Source organism: Quercus lobata, chromosome 4 (assembly GCF_001633185.2).
Source record: "Quercus lobata isolate SW786 chromosome 4, ValleyOak3.0 Primary Assembly, whole genome shotgun sequence".
Lineage (NCBI taxonomy): Eukaryota > Viridiplantae > Streptophyta > Magnoliopsida > Fagales > Fagaceae > Quercus > Quercus lobata.
This window is the reverse complement of record NC_044907.1, coordinates 58172395-58200383: the sequence shown is the minus strand read 5'-3', so window position 1 is coordinate 58200383 and position 27989 is coordinate 58172395. Positions and strand designations below refer to the sequence as shown.

The following is a 27989-nucleotide window of genomic DNA, read 5'->3' as shown; positions in this document are numbered from 1 at the left end:
AATTCAAAAAGTTTGATCGTATATGTTTGAGCACATATCACATGTGAGTTTGGCCTTGTACCTTTGTACAAATGGCTTTGTGCATTTACGAGCTTAGCTTGTTATTTTTGCACTTATATCTTTGTGGGAAAAATCTTGACATCTTTGTGTGATTGTTGTAAATCGATCTTCAAGCTTGTCATGAATGATTTGTCAATAGTCATGTTGGTTTTGATACATGCGTAGACTCGTGCTTATATCTCGTCCCACTCTTTTATTTTTATTGTTTAAAGAGCTCAATAAATGTAAATCTCAAAATGAAAAGAGATAATGAGCTGCAAAAGCCGTCGCACATACTAGTATTCGACTAGGAAAAAGGGAAAGCGACTTATATGAAAATGTATGATGCCCAAAAAGCCAAAGGCTTGTTCATCAATTTGAAATATCAAAAATTTCAGGCATCAATCTCAAAAATGAGATGTATTGCTCAAAATGAGTTGTATTAATTCAAAATGATCAAATGATATGAATTGTAAGAAGCCAAATGAAAAGCTTCAATCTTATGTAATCATTTTTTTGTGTGGGAGGTCATATATGTTCATTTCTATAATTGAGATAGACCACTTGACTTAGTACTAGTTGTGTATGACTTGATTGAATTGATCATTGAAACTTCACTCTAGACTAAGGACTATTCCACATTTGATACACACACATAACACACTTGCCTAATGTTCAATGAATGTCTTATTCATTTGTTAGATTGTACTTGTCTAAATGTGATGTGTGTGTGCTCAATCTTATATGGATTAATCCAAAAAGATTTTTGATCATTTTATATGTTTTTGGAAGTGATTTTTATCATTTTTTGTGTTTATGTTTAGTGCTTACTTTGTTTTTCAATGTTTAAACATGTTCTGTTTTGAAAAACAAGTATCAGAATTTTTGGCCACTCATTTTGGCTACTTGCGCGAGCTGCCAGCAAGCTGTCAGTTTTGGCTACTCGGTTTGGCGGCTTGCAAGCTGCGAGTCTAAGCCGCGAGTTCAGACAGAGAGGTTTCGCGGCTCACTCGCGACTTGTCTCGCGACTCGCCAGTCGCGAGTCGCCCAGAATCAGCTTTTTAAAGAGCTTTTTCGTGGGAAACTTGTTTTAAACCTCTCTCATCCTCTCTAAAACCCCTCTTTCAATATTTTTACATCAAAACCCAACCAATTTGAATGGTTTTTCAATCCATTAACATCTCTAAGGTAATTATAAACTCTTTTCATTGATTTTGATCCTTAGATTATGTTTTGGAGAGTTTTGTGCTCTTGGTTGGGATTTTCATCATAGGGGTTGGGAAAACTTATTTTTTGTCAATTTTCTTCATGGGATTGGTTTCTTTTGTTGATATGCATTGGATGTTGGCCCCTTGTGGCAGAAAGAACATGTATTAAGGGTGGATTTCATGATGTTCATGCATTGTTTCACATTTTTGTTCATAGTGTACATGCTAGGTGTTTGATAAAATGCCTCTTAGACATTTTCTCGCTTGTTTGGACTCCGATGAGTACCAAACTTTGGGATTTCTCATGTTTCCTCATTAGGAACATGTTTGGTTCATTAGTTGTGTATTTTGCACACTTTGCCCCACATGTGCATTTTTCATGCATTGGTCATGCATTGCTCTTAGCCACCTCTTGCACACACTTTTGTTACCCTTGTCATGCATTGGTCTTTACCTTATTTCTTCATCCTAGCATGTCATGCTTACCTTATGCTTTGTAGCATTTTACTTTATCTTAGGTTTGAGCTTCATTTTCTCATTCATCTTGCACCCCTCATGCATTATTAGCATCGTTCATACCTTCATCTCTTGCCCTCGTTTCTTCTTGACCTTTTGTCTATTCCTGACAAAAAGGGGGAGAGTATACTCTAGAGAATGTTTCGGAGTATTTTGTCATTTCTATATGACTCTTGTGCACATCCTTAGGGGGAGAAATTTTATTTCTCATGCACATTTGTAGGGGGAGAGATATTCCATAGGGGAGATGCATATACCAAGGGGGAGAAGACATTGTGTTAACTAGAAAAACTTGTTCTGTTTGTTTTCTTGTTGGCTTTATGGTGCTTTGTGTTATGCTTTGGTGTTCTCATTGTATCATGTTTGTGCTTTGGACATGCATATATCCCTATGTTATTATGCTTCATTGAATGCATGTTCAGATGATCATTTGCTTTGCTATGTGATCATTGTAGTCATTTCTATACTTGTTATATTATACTTGTCTTTTATTACTTGCTTTACCTTGAGGGTCTAATGTGTTTTGTGCAAGTGTTTCAGGGTACAAGTATATATATGTTCCAAGTGCATCACAGCTTCTCATCACTTTGAAGGGGAGAAATTTTTAAGCACTTTTAGTTTATATTGTTTAAATTTTTATTCAATATAATGTGATTTGTACCCATGTGCTTTTGTAAGCTTTTAGGGTTTATGTTTTATGCATAGTTTGTAGGCTTTATGGTATGTACCTTGCTTAATGCAGCCTTTATGCTATGTTGAAATCAGTACTTTAATCTAAATGTTCTGCATTTTGGTTTATGTACTGTCACTCTTGTGCCCATGTAGGATTGTTCCTAGATGCATATGACTTGTGTGATATGCATTGGTTGAGTGTTGAGCATACAAGTGTCTTGCCTTGTGCTTGTTAACTTGTATGTCCTTGTGTTCATTCCAAGTGTGAATGAGCATTGTGATCACTACCTTGTGGTGTTTACTTGGTTGATCAAGCCATGGTTTGTTTCATAACTCCATCTCTGCTTGATCACTTATTGCCTGTTTCATATGCATTTTTTAATTCTCTGCTTACAATGATCATGGTGTATTGTTGTGTTTCAGGAGTATTATGTTCATATGATTCAAGTGCTTCACAACTTCTAGAGTTAGGCGTGAGTGAGTTTTGTTCAACTGTTCCCAACTCACAGGTTAAGTCTAGAGTCTGTTTTAGGGTTTTGTCACGGAATAGTCAAAGGGGGAGATTGTAAGGTTGAATTTATTCAACCATTTTATTGGCTTTATTCCGTGCCAAATTTGCTTGTAATTCAGCATTTAGTAACCCTGTATTTAGGTGGGTTTGATGTAAGGGTAGTGAGTGAGATAGAGTGAAGTTTGCTCAAGAGTGTGCAAGAAAACAGAGTGTCGCGGCTGGGACTCGCGGGTGACTCGCGGCTGCAAGCCGCCAGAAGCTGCACACGTGCCAAGCATGCTGGAAGATGAACAGTCATGCTAGCTGGAGCACTACAGGACAAAACAGGACAACTGGCCATACGGTTATCTCGCGACTGGATCTCGCGACTTAGTCAAGCCACGAGGTCAAGCCGCGAGCCACCCCTGTTTTGTAAAAACCTGACGTTTCACATTCCTCTCCACTCTAGTATAAATACCCCTATTACCCACGATTGAAAGAGAGCTTCCAGAGAGAATTTTGAGAGAGAAACCCTAGAGAAAAACTAGATTGATTCACACACAATCTATACCTTAGAGACTCTTCAAATTCCTCAACTCTCTTCCTCTCCATTGTTAAATCCTTGAGAGGCATTATACCAAACCAGGTTCTCACCATCATCATCTTTGTGAGTCTGCTGTTTGGATTTCTAGGAAGCAGTTAGGAAGGAACCAATCTTCATTGGTTGATGCTACGGTCTAGTAGCGGAATCCGGGAAGCTAGAAAAGAAAAAGGTTCGGCGCAACCTCGTTGGAGCAAGAAGCTTGGAGGGCTTAGGTGCATTGGGTAGTCTATTGCTGTCCTTGTATCCCAACTATATTTTCTAGTGGATTGATTACCGCTTGGAGGGCGGCGGAGAGGTTTTTCGCCGAGGGCTTCGGTTTCCTCTTCGATAACACATCGCGTGTTGTCTTTGTGTTTGCATCTTCCTTCCTCTCTATCTTTGCCTTTATATTTATCTGCTGTGGATATTAATCTGTTATGGCTTAGATAGTATTTAATCAATTTCGTTTGATAGCATATGTTAAGTTTCCGCACACTAGTTGTTTGACATATTGCTTGAATTGATTAAGTTGTTATTTGAGGGTCTAAACGTTCAAAGGTGTTTTTGTACACGTTTTTGAACTTTCAAAATCTAAGGTCCTAGAGGAGGATTGGGCTAAGGCGAGATACGAACAATTGGCTTTGATAGATGAAAAGAGAGCTAGGGCATAATGTCATGCACAAGGATACCAAAAAAGGGTTGCTAGAGCATTCAACAAAAAAGTAAAACCGAGAAACCTTAAAGAAGGAGACTTGGTCCTAAAGGTGCTTAAAGATGAGACTTTTGATCTAAGAGGAAAAATGAAGCCTAGGTGGTCTAGGCCGTTCATCATTAAGAAGATCATGTTCGGAGGTGCTACAAGAATCATAGATTTGGATAGGGAAGAGATACTTCACCCTATTAACATTGATAGACTCCATAAATACCACATATAAAGAAAAGAAAAAAAAAGCCTGCTAGGTTGAAAACTCGAAAGGACGGCCTAGACAAAAGTTAAGGCAAAAGAACCTCGCTAGATTGAAAACTCGAAAGGGCAGTCTGGGCAAAAGTTAGGGGAGAAGACCATGGACATAGTGAAAATTCATCAAAGGATGTCATGGGCTAAAGTTACATGGCAAAGGAAAAAGAAAAGAAAAGAAAAGAATGAATAAATGAGATGACAACAAGCAAAGATAATAAAAAGGAAAATTCTTTCATTGCTTAAACTAAAAGATAGTAAGTTTGCTTTCATAGGGTATTCGGAACATTCCAATCCTTTATTAAATTCAAAAACAAAAGCATAAGAATCATAAAAGTACAGAAAAGTAAAACATGGGGCACATTAAGGTCGTTACTTAGTCATCCTTATCTTCTTGCTAGTCTTCATGTGAGCCTTTTATCCTTCAAAATCCACATCATGTCATCCTTCAACCATTGCTTGTAACTTGCAGTGGGGTAGGTGTATTTGGAAGGAATGATGTCTTTTGTCACCCTACGGTGTGGCCAAGCTTCAATAACCCTGCCCAAGATCCCATTGGTGAACATTGTAGTGTGGAAGGCACCTTCATCACTAGGAGCTCCTTAATGCTCTCCAAATTGCCTTAAGATACGAGAAGTGGAGTAGTAAGAGTAAGAATGAGGCCCAACTAAAGTCACATAATGGTCCTTGTAGCAACTATGAACCATGCTTAAGATATGCCACCATTCCACGATCTACTGAATGTTGGTCTCCTTAAGGTGGCCCATGAGCTCCATGTACACTTCAAAGCCCAAGACATCTCGAAGCCAGCGATCCTTAAGATGCTTAGGAAGATAGGTGTTGAGGGGTACAGTAGGAGGATAAAGCAATTGAAGTCTCTCTTGTAGCCATATCTGAAAAAAGAAGAGAAGAGAGGAAGTAAAGAAAAAAAAAAAGGGAGAGAAGAAAAGAAGAAAAGAAAAAACTGGGGAGCATGAGTGAGAAAAAATAAAAATAATGAAAGACGATATAAGGTGCCTCGGTGGGTTGAAAACCAAAAGGCAATCCATGCAAAATTAGAGGAATCCCACTAGGTTGAGAACCTAGGCAAAAGTTAGGGATTATACCTGAAGAAGAAGAGGACTTCTTGCAAAGAAGCTTGCTTCCTTCCTTTGAAAGGCATCCAAACCATTGAGAGTTTCCGCCAAGATCAGGCTTACCAGATTGCCCTTCTTTAGCTCATAAGCTACCATACACATTCGAAGGTCTACACAATATGACTGTTGAACCAAGAAATACATTACAAGGGCACATAAGCAAAAGGCACGAAGATAGTATGATCATGGCCTCTCACCCTCAAGAAGGCTCGAACCTGAAAAGTAGTTAAAGACCAATCTAAGTTTGAGTTTGTCAAATACACATCACCTATTGGCTGTGCTTTCAGGGACACCCAACACCACTCGCAGCAAGGAAGGAAGATCCCCACCCATGGTAGGAAAGATAAGATCATCAATCTTTGGTTCACCTATGATAGCAGCGAATTCCTTAATAGTAGGGCATAGTTCTATTCCATTGAAGTGGAATACATGCTAGAAAGGAACCCAATAGTTGGCAACAGCACGGTGAAGAGGCTCATCCACCCTAATTTAATAGTAAGGGAAGATGCAAGGAAGGCCATAAGGAGCAATAGAATCCTTGAAATCGGGACCTAGCTTCCTAATCCAAGTGGAGACATCAATAGGAGAGTTTTCTGCCATTACAAGACCTCAAAAAAGTGTTCTCTGGGTTGGAAATACATTAGTGAGGGTTTTGGACCCAAATGACTAATTTTATACCTAAGTAAGTCGGCTATGGTTTTTTTGATTCGCGGCCCACGTGTGTAGAGTCAACCCTGCACACGCAAAGTCAAAGCTGCGTATGCAGGCTCATCTCCATGTACGCAAGGCGTTTGGCAGAAGCCCATGTTCCCATGTTTTGAGCACAGTTTTTCCAGTCCCAAGAATTCCTAGGGTCCCTGTGACCTAAAAAAATCATTCAAGACATATCCTAAGCAAGATTGCAAGCATCAAAGAAGCAAAGATTGTATAGAAACATACAATTTATCATTGTACTTGTAAATTAAGTGCTAAGTTTCAATCAAAAGCATGAATGTAAAAAGATATTCTTAATACAATCCTTTGTCTTAAACTTAATCCAAAAGTTTATCAAGTGAAATGAAAAAAATTAAAAGCAAAAGGAAAAAAAAACTATGTTGTGTGTATATGCTATGACTGCAGGTAATCAACAGTGTTGCCTCTTCCTTGGTTGGTAGCTAGGGGTTGCCTTCTAGTCCTCCTCTTAGCCACCATCATCAACATCATCATCACCACCACCAGGATGGGCCGCTCCTCCAGGTCCGTATAGATCCCTCAAGTAGTTGGCCACCTCTAACTTGAGATTCCCAGCTAACCACACCAACTCCTTATGCTCTTAAATAGTGGGTTGCAATTTAAAAGAAGAAAGATTAGTGAATGAAACAAGAAAAGAAATGGCAAAGAAGAAAGAACAAAAATGAAGAAAGGACTCACTGCTCAAGTGTTGGGAGGGAAAGGATAGCCCATGACATTGGGATTACAAGGCATGACATGCTCTCGAGCAAAGCCATCCAGACTGTAGGCATAGACCATCCAAGGGATGTATGGAGGATCAATGGGCTCACTGGCAGCAGGTCCCCCTTATTACAATTCCTTGCATTAGTAGTCATGACAAGCAAAGAAAAAAAGAGAAGAAGAACAAAAGTTTGAGCATATACCTAAACAGTAAGAGAAGGCATGAGATGAGTGATGTTGAACTCATCATAATCCAACCCCTCAAGAAGTTGCTCGACATAAGAAGTACCACTCTCCTATGAGTTGTACTCAACATTGGTAATGGAGTGTAGGGCAAGCATGAACTTAGGAGGGTCCCTCGGAATCTGTGGGTCATTCATACCCATTAATTGGCGCCGTACCCTCTCTGCCAAGTATAGCGCCCTCACACCCGCTCCTTCAAAAGGTCGAGTAATCTTTGAAGCGATGAAAGTGGTAGGCTCCAAGTCTTGAGAAGCAGGAAGGGGCTGGCCGGCCCATGGGGTCTAGTTAACCTATAAAGACATGAGGTTAGAAGAAATACATCCTAAGAAGAATGCATAAAAAATCTTGAGAAACTAGAACTACTGAACTTACCTCATCAGAAGTCAACCCAGCAAGGTGGGCCCTCACTTGGTGGAAGTTGTTCAAAACTAGGTCGGTGCCCGAAGTTATAAGGCCATACCTAACCACCCATCACTACAAAAAGAAGCACAAACCACAAGTTGGATGCAAGATAACACTTTGCAACATGGCAGATGCAATATAATAGATGCAAGATGACAATTTTCAAGGCAATATTGTTTGCAAGACTACAAGCTACAAGTGAAGGTAAAAGACTAAAAAGAGATCTGACCTCAAGGAGCTTCCAAGGCCCTACAAGTTACTTCAAAGTGCCCCGGTTGAGAGTGTTGAGGATGAAGTAAAGGTAAATAGACATGGTTGCCCCCAGTTGGCCCTCCGTGCCTAACCAAAATCCTAGAAGAGGGTTAACCACCTCAAAGACACCGTTTGCCCACCATTGGCAAAGAGGTAGGTCCCCATCAAGTGGAGAAGGAAAGCCTTAGCCATGCAGACACATTCCTTAGTGGAGTACTTCCTCCCTAACATGTTGATGCCTAGCTGCACATCCAACACGCCATCCAAACTAATGATGGACCTCTCGAAACCAAGACCAGTCATGCAATAAAAGTCATAGGGAGTCGTTGGGAAATTTAGAGAAGTTTCAAATCTAGTACAAAACCTTTATCCCTAGACTCTACAATCCCCATAGATGAACTCACAGCAAAAACCTTCTATTGCTTCAGAACCTCTGAACTCTTCAATAAATGAACACCACCCTTTGATGCATGAATCCCAGTACGTGACTAACCAATTGCGCGGATCCCAGTACACGACTTAATCACCAACTAGAAGAAGATTGTTGGTTGCAAAGTTCATCACTTCATCAACAATGAAGATTAAGAAGCACTTGGTTATAAAACCCTAAGGCGCAAAAGACGCAGTGGCTTCTTTCAGAGAGAATAAGGCATCAGTCACCTTTTGCATATGTTCTCCTTGTATTCTCTTATGTGACGGCGTCTAAAATAAGCCTTATATAGGTCTAGGGTTGTGAGAAAAGAAATCTTACATAAATACAAATACTTAGGTCGAAAATCAGATCTGGAAATCTGAATTCCTGTAACCTTGATCGATTGGGAGGTGTCGAGGGGAAAGAAGCTTTCTCGATTGATCCACCAGCTATTGAGAAGGTGTCGAGATTGCGATAACAATCAACTGAAGAGCTCGATAGATAGCCTAGCTGTTGAGAGGTGTCGAGCAACTGTCGAGCTATCTGTCCGTAGGTGTCGAGTTATATGTCCCGCTTTAATGAATAGCTTTTCTTCACTTGTTTCTTGGTCCAATCTTCATGGCTTTAATACTAGACTTAAACAATATGTTTCTTTAAGTATTAAACACATCCTAGGTCTACCCAAATACAAGTAAAGTGTGCGTTTTGTCAAAAGATTAACCAATTACATAAAAGAATTACATATGTTCTTAACAAGTGAAACACATATGTTCTAATAGGAGTCACAATCATCTTTCGCTCGGCGATGTGAAAGGTGTGGGTAGTGTCCCATCACCTTTCAATGAGGCACTGTACTAAGGTAGCACTCGCAGACTTCTTCGAAAGGAGACTAGTGATAGGCTCAAAGCCTGCCTCTCGGACATAGCCTCTAGTTTTAGGGATGAGCAAGTTGAACGATTCTACAACCTTATTTGTGCTTCCCCTGCCAACATAAGGGGTTGATGACTGCAAAAAATAAAATGTTGTTAAATTCATGATTCGAGTGAAATTAAAGAAATATGGTGTTTTGGTGTGAGAGTGAAGATAAATAGGATGATACAGTGATAATCGAATGCGAAAATGACAAGAATGTGTTTTAGAATTGCATATGGAAGTGAAACGGTTGAAAGAGGAGTAAAAATAGGCAGAGCGGGGCTTCTGCCAAATGTCTCACATACGTGGGTCAAAGCCCACACATGCAGAAAAGACCTCACGTATGCAGGTCCATTCCCATGTACGCAAAACCTCAAGAACACACCTACGTACGCATGAATACAATCTACATATGCAAGCTCAAGCCCACGCACGCAAGAACACAGATAGAAGCAGTTCTTCAACATTTTCAAGAAAAAATAATCCAGAATCAATCCTAAACATGTTCCTACCCCTCCTAAGACATTAGGTTTTCATTTAAACCCATCCCACAACAAAACCTAAGCATTTACATGGCAAAAAGCACATTCAAACCAAAGATCAGAGAGGAACTTGAAAATGAGAAAAAAATGAAAAGCTTATAGATTCGCCCATAGGAATGTGATTCTTTAGCTGGTATGTCAATGGTGGAGGTCCTACCTACCTCGTGACTCCACTCCAATGGGTGAGACAAAAGGCATCAGCAGATAGGACGTGAAAGGATTTCCTGGCATTGGTACCATTGAGGGAGATGATGAGAGAAAGAGAGAAAATAAGGAAATGAGGAAGTTGGAGAGAATGGGAGAATCAGAAACTATGAGAAAAAGAAAGAGGAGAGGGAGGTTTTTGTAGAGAGAAAAGAGAGAGGAGTTGTGAAGAAGATGAAGAGATGAGGAAAATAAAGAGAATGAAGGAAAAAAAAAAAAGGAAACAGTTGGTAACCGTTGGAGAAAATAAAAAGGCAGGAACGCACCTGATGGCTAAACTATGAGTAGTTTAGGCCTTACCACTAAACTACATGTAGTTTAGTCATGAATAGTTAAAAAAAAAAGAAAGTTTTTTCAAAAAAGGGAAGGATATCTCAAGACTTCCACAAATTATCAAAATCAAAAAAGATTTTCCCTAGTGAATCAAGCACATTTTTCCCAGTGGATCAAGCACCTCAAGAACCTTCCCCCAACAGGTCAAGCATGCTAAATATCATCCCCAATAAGGAATCAGAAGACACTTCCCCAATATTTCAAGCATTCCAAGCAAAGTATCCCCAGTGAAGGAAGCAGAAGATTCTTCCTACAGTGAATCAAACCTACCGAACATCATTCTCAGTAAGGAAGTAGAAGACTCTTCCTCAATATGTCAAGCATCTAAAGCAAATCCCCAGCAAGGAAGCAGAAGATTCTTACCCTGTGAGTCCCATACAAAAATCCCTAGCAAGAAAGTAGAAGATTCTTCCTTAAAATCCTCTATAAACCATGAAGGAAGCAGGAGATTCTTCCCTAGTGGACCCCAAATCCTCAGTACGTTTCTCATCTCCAAGCAAGTCATAAGAGGTAGAAGATTCCTCCCCATGCACCTTCATTCCTCAGTGAGTTCTTCTCCATCCCTAGTGGATCCTACTCATGCACATACCCTTTGGGAATTGAACATGCAGGCACGGTAGAAAAAGGTAGAGATAGTGATAGAGAAAGAGGCCAAGGCCAACCTGGGGCAAGAGCCTCACCAGAAAAGGTAGAGAAAGAAGTGAAAAAGACAAGAGGAACAAGTCACCCGGATAAGTTTGAAGCAAGAGCCCCGGATGGACACCACAGAGTCTATATCCTTTTTGTTTTTTGTTGGGTTAGCTTGTGAGAGCACCCTTGTTTGTTTTCTTTTTCTTTATTAGTGACTTTGGAATACTGAGTCAGTCGCCATTTGCTTGCAAGTGGCAAAACAAGTTCTAGGATAGTGAACTTGTCGTTGCTTGTTTCCCGAGCAACAAAGGTGGGACTTCAGATATACGAATCCCACGTAGCTCTTCGGAGTTACACCCCACCTCATATATGCGCAATATGTGTTGTGTGCGTAGGTAGGGCCCGAGCCATACATCGAAACAATATGTTTTGTCTCTTATTCTTTTGATTCCATTAGCAAAACTCACGAATCAAAAGAAGGGCATCTGTAGCCACCGCATTTTATACCCCTTATGACTCGGGGCCCCGTTCCACAATGATGCTTAAACTCTAAGGCCTAAGGCCAGTTTAGAGCCTAATCAGATATTAAATTGGCTTGAGGAGTATTAAAATGGAAAATATAACCTTTTGAAATGAGCAAAAATTTATTTTTGGAAATAAAATGACCAAAGTAGCCCTCAGCTTGCGTACATGGGTCGTGGCCTGCATACACGAGCTAAAGCATACGTATGCAGGCACGTTCTTGCGTACGCAACTACAATTTCAGAAGCATATGAAAGGCAAGTTTTCTGCAATAATGACTGAGGTTTGGAATGAATCACACATCGTCTGGGAGCCTTTCCAAATCCCATTTTTTCAACAATAAAAGGCCTTACATGGTTCATTTTTAAAACACACAGAAATTTCACGGGAAAAACCTAAGATTCACTAGAAAATAGTGAATCAAAAGGAAGTTTTTCACAAAACACCCTCAAGTCTCTTTAGTCTCTTTTTATTTGATTAGGACCTTTTCTGGTCCCCAATCTTTTGAGTTTAAGATTACTAATCACTCTTTCATTGAATTATGATAGATTTGATTGAGGGAAATGATAAAAAATCAAGCCTAGGAACTTTTGCTTTAAGGTAAGCTTTAAAACCCTTTCTTTTTTTTCTTTTTTGCCTTAATCTTTGTTTTAATCTACTTCTTTTTTTTAGTTTATGTTTGCTTATGTTTATCTAGGTTAGTTTTAGGTTTTCCTTATATCTTTAAGCATGATAGGTTATTAGATTGTATGTTTCAAGTTTCTACTCTGTTTCTGTGTTGATTAGGGTTTCTAGGTAAGGATCTGTGCATGCATGAACTAACCTACGCACGCAGGCTGAACTCATGCATATGCAGACCTGTTCTAGCGTGCATGATGTCATTAATAAGAAAACCCTAATTTTTTTTTTTTGTTTTGATTCTGCCTTCACATGTTTGTCTACATAGCCTCCTTTTCACATGTTTTTAAGCCTCATAAAATATTTGCTCACCTTTTTAACATGCTTGTTTGTTTTCATATGTCTAGATTAGGGTTTAGTCTAGGGTTTCTTTATTTTAATGCCATCCATCCACATGTTGCTGAGAGGTAAGTAAAAGGGTAAGTCATGCATTAGAAATGCTCATGCATTTGTGTTAGGTTTTCTTAGATGTATGGTTAGGGTTTCTATTATGTTAACTTTTTGTATTTGATATGTTTTGCTTGATGATATGCTTGCTGCCATGTTTTGTTTTAGATAAGGTTTTTCATATGTTCAATGTATGATTAGGGTTTCTTTTGTTTGGCTTTCTTTTGTTTGGGTAGATGGATAAGTATGATTGTTTAGGGTTATAGATGCCATGTTAGTGTGTGTGTGTGAGTCTAGAATACAAGTATTAAGATGGTTTTTAATAGGATTAAGACATAGGACACAATAATGGGAGGCCAACCTTAGGGTTAGGCGATCTTGGGTGCCTAAAACCTTCCCAAGAGCATACCTAAACTCTGAACCCAAACTTTGGTAGTAAGATCAAAGGTCCTTTCTCGTAAGGACTATATTCATAGTTCCTAGACCATATAACTAGGTGGCGACTCCAATTGACCCTAACTTTCCCTTGCGCCCATAGTGGATTAAGAGGATAATACTATGGTGGAAGCCCTTATGTCTGATCTAGTGATAATTCTAGCTGTGATAAATCTAGACCCTTAACCTAGTTGATACTTTTATAAACCTAATTATTGGTTCCATAGGTCTAACTATTGTCACTGCTTATCCAATTGTTATAATGAAGCAGTACAGAAGGAATACTATTGTTGGTAGGATGCAGATTTATGCACTTGTGAAAGAGGTATCTCCAAAATCTCTTTATCTTCATACATCCTTTCTTTCTTTTTTCTTTTCTTCCTTGTCTACATTCATGGGCTTGCCTTTTTTTGTACTTATGATTCCAATAGCTTTGAGATAGTGACAAGACATAGCTAGATAAATGTGATGAGGGGTTTGAGGATACATATACAGACTTTGGTAGTTTTCTGCCCCTTACCTATTTCTCGTCATGTATATCTAATGCTGATGTATTTTCACTTCAGTTTTTACTATTGAGAACATAATAGCAATTCACAAGAGCCTTGTTGATTTTGTTACAGCTGGAGAGACTACTTCTGAAAAGTCCCAACTATGATTCTCCCATATATTCATGATGTTCCCTAGAGTAAAGGATCTCTAAGCATGATCTTAAATTGCTCATACTGCTAGAAGGAATTGTGACTTGATAATGTTCAGCTACTCTTTTGTTGTTATCGCTAGATATTTGACTAGGGTATTTTACTTTACAGCGATGCATGAAAATTTTCTAATCTCGCTCTTAAGAATATTGATCTTCAAGAGTGCTTGAAGGCATTGTAAAGAAACATTCTGGCTTCATGGTTGGATGCAAGATTGGTGCTACCATAAGAGGACTCTTATTCCACGTGTAGGTTGCTATATCATATTTGTTGTGTCGCCGAATCATGTATTGTTTGTGATGAAGAAGATAGCTGATCCGAGGAGAATATTTCATCAATGATGGTTGAACTTTATCCTTTGATCAAATGGATGAGATCATGTGGTGTTTGTTATCCAATGGTGGTTCTTCTCCAGCAGAGACCTTTGGCAATGGCTTTGTTGGAGTAGATCTTTATATTTTGTTGTGTGTATTTTTCCAAAAATTTTCTTTGGTGATATATTGTGATATAATGTAATGTAATATGTGAAGTATGTTGTAAGCTTATACAGCCGTAAATGTTGTATTCTATGTGATGTTTTGAAAATTATTCTAGTCATATATGTTGTGTTTTATGAAATTACTTGAAACTAGTTCAACCTTATAAGCTATATTTAATTTAGCCATAATATTTTTTTTGTCAAGATATTTTGATTACTACTCTTGGGTTCAAAAAATCAAAGTATGGTCATGGAGGCAATATCTATTTTTGAAATCACTTTCTAAATGCAAGACCATCTTATTTTGAAGAGATCCAACCATAGAGGTTGTTATCAAATTTGAATATGTATAAGTTTGAAGTATGAAACATGTTTTGATCATTGAAAGATTGATACACTTAAGCCAAAATATGGCAAATGGAAGTCATACATTTTATTTTGTGATAATTACTTGTTGGAATCATGATATTTTATTTTGGAGATATCAAGTTGTAAAAGGTCATCATTGCAAGTAAGATTGAAATATAAATATAGATGTAAGAAAAATATCTTAAAATATTCATAGTTTTGAAATAAGCATAAGATACTCATAGTTTAGAGCAAAGACATTGCTTACTCTCTATTTCTGAAGTAGTTTGTAGGAAATATGATGATTGAGTTAAGTATGATATAACCCCAGCCATTTGCCATTGATAGGTTCCGTGAGATTTTTGCCTTTCACTGTGGTTAGACAATAGTAATTGCAATCATAAACTTCTCTAACAAGATAAAGGTCTTTGGATGTCGAGATGTTGGATTGATTGGGCCTTTTAGATCCAAGTCCCCAAGTGTAAGATAGTTGATGTTGATAGAGCTTAAGATTCCAAGGGTTCCAATGATATGATGATTATAGCAATATGATGCATGGGCTCACCACGGCTTTAGGGTGCATGGGGTTACCATGGCTTTGAATATGCGTGGGGTTGCCATGGCCTTAAATATACGTGGGGCTACCGTGGCTTTGATGGTGATTATAAAGCTTCTTTGAGGGATGATAGCCAATTTGTTTGATCCAATAGATGATTAAAAAAAAAAAAAAAAAATTCTTTTGGTGATTGGAACAAGATTAATGATTCCAGCTACAAGGAGTTATTGAATTTCTTGGATGATTCGAGCTTTTATATTGGGATATAAAATTCTCAGGGGTTTTATGCCTACAAAATCGACAAAGCCCAATGTTTAAGAATCATGATGATGATTGAAATAAATAATATGTTTTGTATTATAATTTTGAATAATGGTGGCAATAATGTTTGAGATAAAGTAATATGTATTTAGTGTGATAGCTTTGATTGAATGATGTACATGATATAAAATTAAAGTAGGAGACGACCCTTGTGATATTTGCACTAGGGCAATAAGTTGGTATGGATCAGTTATATATATATACTAGTTGCTAACCCGTGTGATGCACGGGATAATTAGTTAAATAACTATTACAAATAGTTTAAAAAAAAAAATCTTTAATTACAAATGTAGGATATTCCACATAACACATAAAGGCCACACCTTGGTTGCTTTATGGCAATGAAAACATTATTACCAACATTCCAATAGCTCATAAGTCATAGCTTCAAACACAGATTTTGGCACAAGATGAGAGTAGGACCTGTAAAATAAGTATTATTAAGTAAAGGGAATAATTTATAACAATAATAGTTTTATACTGATTTTTTTTTTTTTTTTTTTGGTTTAGCAATTATTAGTAGAACGTAATTAGTTTAAATTTCTTTATTAGTTCTATCATTTCAGTCAAATAAAAAAATTCTTTATTAGTTGATTCAAATTTCTTTATTAGATAAGAAAAGAAAAGCGAGAGTTATATATTAATCTAAACTCTATGATTGGTTTTATATAGAATAGTGATTTTAAATTTCTTTATTAGATGAGAAAAGAGAGAGTTATGTATTAATCCAAACTTTGTGTTCGGGTTAAACTTATCTAATACAGCATTCTTTAAAATTGGATAGATTGGATTGTTATAAAAAATTTAAAGTTATTTTGTTAAATTTATTTTGGTAATAGGTGGAATAAGAATAAGATGATCCAAAAAAAAAGGTGGAGTAACATTGAAAGCAAATTTTTACATTGCAAATACTTTGAAGGGATAAGCATAAGTTTAAATGTGATAATTGATAAGCTTAAATAGAACAAAATTTAAAATAAGAACAATAGTATAAGCCTTAATATTGTTCACATTTGTTTCTTTTCCAATACAATTCCAGCAACAAATGAAGCATCAAATTAATAACCTTTCCACACATTTTTTTCTATTTAGTTTGATCCTAAAAAAAAGGTGGAGTAACATTGAAAGCAAATTTTTACATTGCAAATACTTTGAAGGGATAAGCATAAGTTTAAACGTGATAATTGATAAGCTTACCAAGCATAAAATTTAAAATAAGAACAATAGTAAAAGCCTTAATATTGTTCACATTTATTTCTTTTCTAGTACAATTCCAACAACAAATGAAGCATCAAATTAATAAGGTTAACAGTTTTATTGATCAGTATAGGGCTAAACTTGTTACAAAGTAGTTTGATCAGGTCAGTGACCTTGTTCACGATAAGAATGGCTACTATCTGAAGCCAAAGTAAAATAAACTCATCGTTGCATCATCACATCATGTTCACAATAAAAATTACTATTGCCCTAAGCTAAAATAAAGATACTTATCACCTATCATGACATTATCATAAAGATGAGGGGTGATGTCATGCATTTTGAAATGAAAGGGGAAAGACTTTCCAAGCACAACAGATAAGTGAATATAAGGAAAAAAAGAATAATTGTTTATAATATTTTGTTTTATGCATCAAATAGGGAAATAAACACCAACATCAAATTTATTTTAGAAAACAACAAAGCTTTCTACATCAAATAGGGAAATTAACACAAAACAACAAATTCATTTTAGAAAACAACAAAAGTAATGTGAAAAATGTTAAGGAAATTTATATATGTTATTAAAAAAAAAAAAAAAAACAACAACAACAACAACAACTCACATAAACAAAGAGGGAAAGGCTTACCTAACACCAATATGCAGGACTTGTTACAGAAAGAAGACTCTCATTGAAGTTCTCTTCAAGAAATCTTCTCTTAAGGTATTCTTTACTTGATCTTCAAGATGCAGAACTTACATGAGGTTTGTTTGAAGTAGCAATAGTAATAGCAAAATTTCAAAATTGTCTAAATGCTTATATAACTTAATAAGGATAACAAAATGTTTAAATGCTTACGTGCCAGATTGGTATAGCTTATTTTTCAGCTTTTGGAAAATAGGGTTATTTGAAAAGGTTGTTCATAAAGAAAAAGTATTCTGAAAAGGTTACCGTACAGGCACATGGCTTAATAATGATAAGAATATATCTAAGCATATCAGAAAGTGGTAGACCCTCCGACCTCATTGATCACTTGAATATCCAATATACATTATATGTTGCTCTCATTTAAATTCACACAATCACCATTGCAGCTTTCTTTGGCGGACTACAAAGGCATGAAACATTACTTTGATTTAGAATGATTTAATTCAAATTAAAAGATGATCTATATGCTAGCTTAGGTATGTGCAGTAGAATGAATAGAACGAATGAAGCAAGATGAGACGTGGCATACCTTATGGAGTTCATCTAATATAAGTATCAACTGGCCGAATGAGATTCTTGAATTATCATCAACAAAATCATCTGTCTTTGGGTTCCTAGGCACATCCTTGATAAAATGTTGAAATGCACATCTTTAATTTGAATACAAATAGAAATCTAAAAACATTAAGATTAGAAGATTGCATTTTCCTTTGCCTATTCTGAGACTTAACAGAACAAATAAATTTCTACCACAAACCTTTACAATAAATATAGAAAGTTTGCAAATTAGTGTATATGTGATTTGATAGACCTACTGCAAGGTATTCATTTAGTTTTCATGTTTTTGTTTCAGGTGCTAATGAAGATGAGTTAAAGAAAGTGAAGCATGCGGTTCAGTATGGAGTTTCATCATGTATTACTTGGCCGTAGAGACTTATTTTCTTCAGTGAACCGTGAAGATCCAAAAAAATGTCCTTATTTTAGATTTGCCTTCATCACTCAGCTATACACAAACTTGCTTACAAAATGGTTTCTAAAAATAAATAAATAAATTGCTGACTGAATTATACCCTCATATTCAAATTCAGCTCTAGCTGCATTACCTGCATCAAAATCAAGCTTGGCTCAATAGACAGATAACATAATATATTACACATTGACTGAAGGAACTTTCAAAATAGGCCAACTAACACAATAGAGTTTGGTCAGTATAAGTAAAGCAGCAAATAGTTTTAAGTCCCTACCAAGTGAGCAAAAACAACCTTACCATGTGGCTGAGGACCATTCTAAGCAGTAGGAAGTAAAAAGAAATAAACAAATCAAAAATTAATTGTCTTTTTGTAAAAGAATCAAGATGCAAACAAACACCAAAGTTGACATTCATCAGGTTTTAGTGTGTGAACTGTACAAACCTTACCATAACTAACAAATAAAATTTGTAGATTAAAAATCAAGATTAGAATTACCATAACTTACAGTGGTGTACCTATTTCCATTTTTGACATTCATCAGGTCTTTTCCATTTATATCCTGTGGGTTTTTTAATAAAATTTAAGCTTTCCCACTCTCCTCTCATTCACCAGGGGCTGTTGAACCACTAAGCTATCCTTAGCAATGGGTTTGAAATTATGACCATGATACCCAGGAGTCTTCCCATATATATATATATATATATATATTAAAAAGACAGTTTTATATATGATCCCAATTAAGCACTTTAAGATAAATGATGCACAAATTATTCTTGATAGTTAAAAACCAATCAAATTAGACCCAAATTCACAAACTCTAATCTCAGTGCACAAACTTACCTGAAATAAATCAATAAAAAATCAAACCCACTTCTCAATATCCCTTAAACTTTCAAATTGATAATCTTAGAGACCATTGTGTTTCAATTAATCTCCTTTCTACTATATAAACCTATCTCACCATCAATATCAATCCCAATATCTAACATATAAATCATAAAAAATTCAAACCCATAACTCAATTTCCACTAAAATTTCAAATACACAATCTCAAAGAATCATAATTTAAAATTCCTAATGAATTTCGAATTTATATCTAGAATTAAAAGGCTCATAGATCAATAGAGAAACTATACACTAAAATCAAGTTTCTAAGTGGTAGCCACATGAACCCAGATAAGAATTCACAAAATTAAATCCAAAAAAAAAAAAAAAAACTAACAATACCCAACAACAGTATTAGAAAAAGAACTTAATAGAAAATCAAAATATTACTTACGCAACAACAGTAATTCAGTCTAGGAATCAACAAAAAGAAGCAAAGCCAATGAACATTAAAAAACAAATATTTAGAAAGAGAAAGCGAGAGGTAAAGATTAGATACATGATATTAAGAGCATCTCACCTGCGTAACTGGGCTTGCAACATTGGAGATTTTGTGATGGCTATGACGGGTAACGGCTTAGTCATGGGTGGGAGAGATGGCTATGGTGGACTATCAGGGATATAGAGAGAACGGCTTAGAAAGGCAGAGAGAAAGGTTGGTTTTAGACTTTTAGGGTTTTGATAATTGAGAGAGGCAAAGGCAAAGAGGCCTATCGGGAAAACATAAGCTTTTTTTTTTTTTTTTTAATATGGCTGATGTGAAAAAACGTGGGAGCTTCAAAACCTGACAGAAGTATACAGAGAGAGCGAGACTGGAGAATAGGGATGCTCTGCGTTTAAGCCAAAGAGAAACGAATGAAGGGCAGCGTGAAGAGAGAGAAAAGTATTAGGTTAAAAAAAAAAGTATTAGGTTTTGAAAATAGGCAGCGTGAAGAGAGAGAAAAGTATTAGGTTAAAAAAAAAAAAAGAGATAAGTATCAGGTTTTGAAAATAGTGTTTTTAATTTAATTTATAAAATATAAAGAGCTGGTCAAGTGAATGAAGTTGGGACGTGTTTTCACAACCTTTGGGGATAGTGTTTTTAATTTAATTTTAATTTTTTAAATATTGTATGCTGACGTGAAAAATTGTGGAGACTGGAGAACAGGGATGCTCTGCGTTTAAGCCAAAGAGAAACGAATGAAGGGCAGCATGAAGAGAGAGAAAAGTATTAGGTTAGAAAAAAAAAAAAAAGGTATCAGGTTTTGAAAATAGGCAACGTGAAGAGAGAGAAAAGTATTAGGTTAAAAAAAAAAAAAAAGAGATAAGTATCAGGTTTTGAAAATAGTGTTTTTAATTTAATTTATAAAATATAAAGAGCTGGTCAAGTGAATGAAGTTGGGACGTGTTTTCACAGCCTTTGGGGATAGTGTTTTTAATTTAATTTTTAATTTTTTAAATATTGTATGCTGACGTGGAAAATTGTGGTGTAGCCTTTGGGGATAGTGTTTTTAATTTAATTTTTAATTTTTTAAATATTGTATGCTGACGTAGAAAATTGTAGTGTTAGCATAGGTTTCGGTTTTTTATATATACTAGTCGCTAACCCGTGCGATGCACGGGATAAATATTGCAAAATTAATTATATAGTATAAATTATATTTATATATATATATATTTTTTTTTTTTTTAAAAAAAAACAACAAAACAAAACAAAAAATGTTGCCAAGTCCACTAATTTTTTTTTAACAACAATTTATCCTAGAGCAAAGAAGCTCATTTGTTCATGACAAAGGAAGATAAAAAACCACTATATAAGATAAACAAAGGCCCAAAACATAATTGTCAAATTATCAATAAGACATTAAAACAAACCTAGTTCACAAGTCGATGAAATGTAACATAATATCTATGTACCTAAAGCTTAAGCTCTGATACTAAACCTTTTGAGCATTCTGACATGTTTATATCTCTTTGATTTGGCAAAGTTGATGATCTAACCATGTACAAAGGTTTTTCAATGACTTATAAAACTTCAAGTCCATGAAGAAGTAGTAGTGACACAATTATGCATGTATAGTTATATTGCAAGCTGTCAACAATTTTCAGGACCCCGTGCATTTGCTGCCAAGGAATAATATGCCACATATACACATGGGGCACTATGCCACTATCTCTTATAAGAAGCAACTCATAAACACAATATTCAAAACTTCGAAACGAAACAATTGACAAATAGTCTAAGTATCTCTGCTTATCTACTCTTGATGACCCCTAATTTTGATTATGCTGGCTTCTTGGAAACTATTGAGGAGATCATTTGCAACAACATATATTTGTGTCAAATGCATCTGATTTCCTTTAGGTACATTTTAAGTACATGCAAATAATAGTAGTTTGAAAGAGTGTCTATTTGAAAGGAATCAAACGAAATGCCTATTTATTTCAGTTTCAACTATCTCTATAAACAATTAAAACCAAATTTCATAAACTCTTTGGATACATCTTAAGTAAGACATACAATCAATTTCAAAAACACCAAATGTTGGGTTGAAAGTAACACACAATTATTCGAAGCGGTGCTATTAGGCTCAGCCAAGCCACTCTTTATGGAAAAAAATTTAAAATACAGTAAGGTTCATTTAAATAGAGACAATGCAATAATGTATTAATAGCTATTTCTATGAGCAAGAAAATAAAAAATATTTGAAGCAATTGCTCGAAATCATTTATGTACATGCCATCAATGAAGCTGCTTGAAATCATTTTAAGTACATACCATCAATGAAGCTACAAATAATTACCAACGTATTGGGTTATAAACTATTTTCAGACTTCTCAACCTATTGGATTAGCAACCAAACAAATATGTGTTCATAAGTATGTTTCCTGACCAGATTTTAACTCAAGCATTTAGTCAAACACATAATAGCCACTTTTGTGTGGACCAAACTAATTCAAATTCTTAATTCAGAACATTCAAAACCAATCTGATCAATGACCACAATACCAAAATTTAAATCATATTTCCAAATTTAAAAAAGTGGAAAGAATCTAAACTAAAAGCTATAAAACGAAATTGGTATATATATATTCTGCCTAGATCTATGGTTTCTCAGTGACAAATAATCAATGTATCTATATAAAGCTATATAATCAATATCGCTATAGGCAAACAACAAATTTATTGGTAGACATATAATCAACATCTCTTTAGGGAAGCAACACTTTCTGGAGTAAAGAAAATCAATATTTTTTCCCAACAAATTCAAAGTAAAATCTTCCAAGGCAGCATTGATATTTTCCCCACGTTATATATTCAACATGTTCTACACATTCTTTCAGAAATTTAAGCAAACAAAAAGACAGCAATACCCATGAACCAAGACAAACTTCAAACCCACATTACTTTCTGGTTGATCACATACAGATACTTTCATAAAGAAATAAAAAGTAATTAACTATACAAAGAAAGCTGATCTTGAAAGGAGATTTGTATCCGTATTTGTGTTTTTCATGGAGGAGCAAAGGCAAGTGACAGACTGTGACAGTGAAGGGTTGGGGGAAACGATGAAAAGAAGGAGAGGGAGTTGCGTTTCAATGAGAGATTTGAAGGAAGGAGATGGGAGCAGAGTTTGCGTTTGAAGGAGAAAGACTAAGTTTGATCTGGCTGAGTTTGTATTTGAAAAAGAAGACATCGTGAAAACGAAAAGCTTGATTATTGGGTTATTAAGTTTTTTTTTTTTTTTTTTAATATTATGCTGACGTGGAAAATTGTGGGAGCTTCAAAGGTTTCGGTTTTATATATATATATAGATTAGATACTTCTATAGTTTTAGAGCTAGAAGGTCCAAAATTCCTTTTAAATTTAGGTGCATCCTCCTTCTTTATGGTCCCATTATTTATTGCATCCTCAATCTGAGTACCAGCAGCTATTAAAGCTTTAAAATCTGGAAAGTATTAAGAAAACAAATATTTATTGTATACAAGTAACAAGTTTTTTACAACCATGGTTAATTGCTCTTCTTCATTCGGCCTATTCATCATCTGTGCAGCTTTGGACCTCCATTTGGTAATGAAGGCGGAAAAGGACTCCTTCAGCTCTTGTTTAGTGGTCTCCAAGTCTCTTCTTGTCACGTCCACCTCTATATTGTACTTGTATTGGTTATGGAACTCCCTACAAATGTCTTCCCAGTTTCTAGCTCTATTATCTTCCATGTTGAGGAACCACCTAAGGGCAGCCCTAGTCAAGGTGTTTTGGAACATTTGTACCAACATTTCTTTAGTAGCTCCCAGAGGCTACATAGCCCTCATGTACATCTTTAGGTGGGATTTGGGGTAGCCGGTGCCATTGAACTTGTCCAAGATTGGCATCTTGAACTTTGGGGACAATCTTACATCTAGGAATAGAGAAAGCGATTGATAATCCATGAGGTCTTCTATCCTACGCACCCATTTGATCATCTCCTTCATCTTACTTATCTTCTCATTAATCTTCTTCTCACTCTTCAAGATAGGGGAAGTCTGATCAGTCTTGTTTTCCTCTTGGCTACCTTTCAAATTCTGAAACTGCTATACCATGAGGTTCATGTATTCCTTCAACTAAATTTGGCTTGCCACCATAGTGTTTAGTAGCTCTTGAGTGCTCATTTTCTCTTCGGTGTTTTGGTGCTCTTCTCCCTTTGCCATGGTGACAGAGTCTTTAGATTTCTTATGGCTGGCTATCTTGCAAGTCGAACACGGGGTTGAAGTGTTGTAACTGTGGGGTTCCTTCTATACTCAAGGGCTTTAGTACCGTGATAGGCTTGGAATTGGAACTGCTAGCTTGGCTGTCGTTCTTGGATTCTCTTTGGAGTCTTCCCTTTGATCTTGACCAAATTCTCCCCAAAAAAAAGGCTTGGTTAGGTCAAACAAAGCTAGGTCCCTATCTATGTCAATCTATCAACCAAACACACACACATAGGATGTAATGCAATTTTAACATAGATCGGCCTAAGGACAGGTTCTAAGTCATTACATTGTAGGATGGGTTTGTTGTTGTATTGTTTCCCATAGCTAGGACGTTACACCTCCCAACTTATAATATAATGAACATTATATTGGTCCAAATGACATGGTCTATCCTTTTTAGTCAATAGGAAATGATCCAGTGAGCTATGAGTTCGTGAGTTCACCACTAGGTACCTGAATCTAATGAAGACCGGTGATCCATGGTTACTACCACCATATGTTGAGATAGGTGCATGTATATTTTTTGTTTGATGGCACATACTATGACAATTAGGGAAAGCTTTTAACAATCAAGACGGCAATTTCATATAAAATATCATACAAAAAATACACAAACATAAGCAATACTAGACAAAAAAAAAAAAAAAAAACACATCATACAAATACAAGGGTATTTAATTGGTTATTTAAAGTCAATTGTGAAGCTTAGCCCTCAATATCCCCAGTGGAGTCGCCACTATGATGGACTGGGGTTAAAAACCTATTGGGTACTCTTAAAAAAGGGTGTAGGCATCGAGACCTTCCCTTTTCAGGATCATATGGAGTCGCCATTTATTTTATAAGAAAAATAAGAAAACTATACAAATTACAACATATCTTGAATAATAATCTTCTCATTAATTGGAAACCATTACATCTTGATAGAAAGAACTTTACATGGCTTTGTTTTCTATTTACAATCTAGTAAAGAAATTCAAGACTTTGCTTCCTAGTTACATTCTACCTAAAATAAAATAAGACACTAAATCTACCAACCTAAGATTCTAAGATTCGGAAACTAGGTTATATGATGGGAAGGTGTTAGGCACCCACCCTGCCCAAATAGAGTCTGGTCTTCTAAACTTTAAAAGACCAATAAATACCCATATTTAGAATGTCAAATGATGTACAACAAATGCCATGTCGATCCTAGACCTAGGGTTAGAATGATACTTAAGAACCTTAGACTTGTAATTTTATTTTGTGTAAAAAATTAAAAGGTTTTATGAGAATGTTTAGTGAAAAAATCAAATCTAAGTTTCCATAAAAAAGAAAAAGAATGAATTTTTAATAAAAAATTCAGATCCAGTTTGGAATTTTTTTTTTTAAAAAAAAAATGTAAGAAAACATTTTTTTTTTTAATGAAAATACAAGTTTTAATGAAAAATGCAGATTTGGTTTGTTTGTTTGTTTGTTTGTTTTTTTTTTTTTTAATAGGTTAGATTTTTATTCTGAAAAAATACAGAGCAAATTTTATCTTAAAAAAATAGATTATATTTTATCAAAAAATATAGATTGGATTTTTTTTTTTTGAAAACTGCAAAATAGATTTTATAAAAAAAAAAATACAAATCAGATTTTTTATTTAAAAACATACCATATTTCATACACAAAATACAGATTAGATTTTATTTTTGAAAATCATGGAGAAAAATACAGATCTAGTTTTAGATTGAAAAAACATGGAGAAAAATATAGATTTGATTTTAGTTTTGAAAAACATGGAGAAAAATGCAAATCTGATTTTAGTTTTGAAAAAAAAAAATTGGAGAAAAAACCAGATCTGATTTTAGTTTTGAAAAACATGGAGAAAAATGTAGATCTGATTTTAGTTTTGAAAAAAAAAAAAAAAAAAAAGAAAAATGCAGATCTGATTTTAGTTTTGAAAAACATGGAGAAAAATGCAGATTCTAATTTTAGTTTTGAAAAACATGGAGAAAAATTCGAATATGATTTTAGTTATTAAAGAAACATGGATTCTCTTGCAGATCTAAAATCTTAAGAAGAAATTTAACCCTAGATCTAGACGTTTTCATTAACAACTCATGTGAATTTTTCAAAAGCAAGAAATAAAGCATGCAATAACATATGACCAACATGGTTATTTAAACACAAAAAGCAACATCACATTCATGGAAAATAAAGCATAGATAAGAACATGTTTTTGAAAATAAATGAAATCATGTTATGGAAAGTAAAGTTAGAATCATACCTGCATGAATGTATTCCACAAGTAGAGAACTATCCGAGAGATCAAAGAGAATGAATTTCTAAGGATTTAAGTGAAGCCTCTTAACAAAAAAGAAATTCCTAAAGCAAATCTTCTAGAATTTCTTTAATGTAAGGGGAGAGAGGAGTCAAAAAAAGGAGGTCTTGATTTCTGATTTTAGTTCCCTATAGAGGTTTGGTGCTTAGAAAATAAGCTAGGTTGGATTAGATATGAATTAGGTTCTTATTCCTAAAAATTCAAAATGGATGAGTTTTATCTTGATCAGAACATTTTCGAGCCAAGCCTTGAAGCTATGCCAATCGGCACTTGCCATGTTGTAGACACCACATTTTGTACCCGTTATGACTTGGGCCCTCGTTCCCCAATGATGCTCAAACTCTAAGGCCCAAGGCCAGTTTAGAGCCCAATCAGATATTAAATTGACTTGAGGAGTGTTAAAATGGAAAATACCACTTTTTTAATTGTACAAAAATATATTTTGGAAATAAATGACCAAAGTGGCCCTTGGCCCACATACGTGGGCAGCAACCTGCAAACGTGGGCCTAAGCATGCGTATGCAGGCATAATCTAGTGTACAAGCTAGGGTTTCAGGAATATGGAAAAGGCAAGTTTTCTGTAATAATGACTAAGGTTTGGAATGAGTCCCACATTGTCTGGGAGCCATTCCAAACCACATTTTATAAAAAGCCTTACATGGTAACATTTTCAAGACACATAGAAATCCCACAGAAAAAACCTAAGATTCACTAGAAAATAGTGAATCAAAAGGGAATTTTTCACAAAACACCCTCAAGTCATTTTTATTTGATTGAGACATTTTCTGGCCCCAATCCTTTGAGTTTAAAGTTTCTAATCACTATTTTATTGAATTGTGATAAATTTGACTGAAGGGAACGGTAAAAAATCAAGCCTAGGAGCTTTTGCTTTAAGGTATTCCTTCTTGCTTCCTTTTTCCTTTTTCCTTTTCTGTCTTTCTTTTTAGTTTTAATCCTGTTTCTTTGCGTAGTTTAGGTTTTCATATGTTTGCCTAGGTTAGTTTTATAGTTCTGTTGTGTTTTAGGCATGCTAGATAGTTAGAATTAGGGTTTTTTGTTTGTGCTCTATTTTTGATTTCGGGTTTTTGGGTTAGGGTTCCTGAACAAGTCCCACGCATGCATGTCATGAGCATGCATACGCAGGTTAAATCCTACGTACGCAGGCAATTGCCCAGAAACCCTAATCTAGATTCCTTATGTTGTTTGTTTGGTTTGTTTCACATGCTTTGCCTTTTTTTAAAGCCTTTTCATATGATCATATGTATTTGTGCCTCTGCCTCACATGCTTTTTTGTCTTTCAACATGCTTAGATTAGGTTTTTATATTTAATGCCATGAACATGCATTCACATGCTCATACATAATGTCATAGGTGCTGAATTGATGAAAGGTAATTGAAGGTAAGTCATGCATAGGTATGAACATGTATTTGATGGTGTATTGTTGAATGCTTTGCTTTATGTCTTTCAATACCAATTATATGCTTTACATGATCTTGTGATTGATGATATGATTGTTGTCATGTTTGGGGCAGTTACCTGATCTTGTGATTGATGATATGATTGTTGTCATGTTTGTCTTTCAACATGCTTAGATTAGGTTTTTATATTTAATGCCATGAACATGCATTCACATGCTCATACATAATGTCATAGGTGCTGAATTGATGAAAGGTAATTGAAGGTAAGTCATGCATAGGTATGAACATGTATTTGATGGTGTATTGTTGAATGCTTTGCTTTATGTCTTTCAATACCAATTATATGCTTTACATGATCTTGTGATTGATGATATGATTGTTGTCATGTTTGGGGCAGTTACCT

At 35.4% G+C, this 27989-nt stretch overlaps 1 long non-coding RNA gene across 2 annotated transcripts; it reads right to left on the bottom strand.

Moving 5' to 3' along the window:
- Window positions 1-15687: 15687 nt before the first annotated feature.
- On the bottom strand, window positions 15688-20014 carry LOC115983259. Of its 2 annotated transcripts, XR_004089936.1 has the most exons (5): window positions 19673-20014; window positions 18367-18399; window positions 17826-17921; window positions 17237-17696; window positions 15688-15812 (listed from the first exon to the last, which is right to left on the bottom strand). It is a non-coding gene; the product is annotated as an uncharacterized LOC115983259 (long non-coding RNA). The 2 variants fall into 2 exon arrangements; XR_004089935.1 differs by having other exon boundaries at window positions 17237-17921.
- Window positions 20015-27989: the final 7975 nt, after the last annotated feature.